The sequence below is a fragment of the Astatotilapia calliptera genome, chromosome 17 (assembly GCF_964374335.1).
Source record: "Astatotilapia calliptera chromosome 17, fAstCal68.1, whole genome shotgun sequence".
NCBI lineage: Eukaryota > Metazoa > Chordata > Actinopteri > Cichliformes > Cichlidae > Astatotilapia > Astatotilapia calliptera.
In genome coordinates, this window is record NC_137438.1 from 49,143 (window position 1) to 50,000 (window position 858).

Here is an 858-nt window from a genome sequence, read left to right on the forward strand (position 1 = left end):
TGGGCAGTTCGCAACCTAGAGAGAGGCGGTTTTACATATTGCCGAAAATACACAAAGCTCCAGACAAATGGACCATCCCGTACGAGATCCCCCCGGGGAGGCCCATTGTTTCGGATTGCGAGAGCGAGACTTATCGTACAGCGGAATTTCTGGATTTTTATTTGAATCCATTATCTGTAAAGCATCCTGCATATGTGAAGGACACATATCATTTCATTGACATAGTTAAAAACTTAAAAATAGCTGAGGACTTTTATTTTTTCTCCATGGACGTAGAAAACTTGTACACTAATATTCCAATTGAGGCGGGAATCGCTACTGTAAGGAATATTTTTCAGAAATTTCCAGATCCTAAAAGGCCTGATCAGGAATTGCTACAGTTGCTAGAAATTAATTTGACAAAGAATGATTTCATGTTTGATGAACGATTTTATTTGCAAGTTAAAGGAACCGCAATGGGCAAGAAATTTGCACCGGCGTATGCAAATATATTCATGGCCAATTGGGAAGCAGAAGTGCTCCCGAAGTGTAAAAAGAAGCCGGCCCATTATTTGAGGTATTTGGATGATATTTGGGGGATTTGGACCGGCTCTGAATTGGAATTTACAGAATTTGTGCAAACGTTGAATTCCCATGATCCATCAATTCAATTAAAATTTGAAATCAATAGGGAGGCCATAGACTTTTTGGACACCACGGTGTTCAAAGGGCCGACGTTTAACATCACCCGTAAACTCGATGTCAAAGTTTTCTTCAAAAGTACAGACACGCACGCCCTGTTACACAAATTTAGTTTCCACCCAAAACACACTTTCCGTGGTATCGTTAAGTCCCAGCTTCTCAGATTTCGGCGGATTT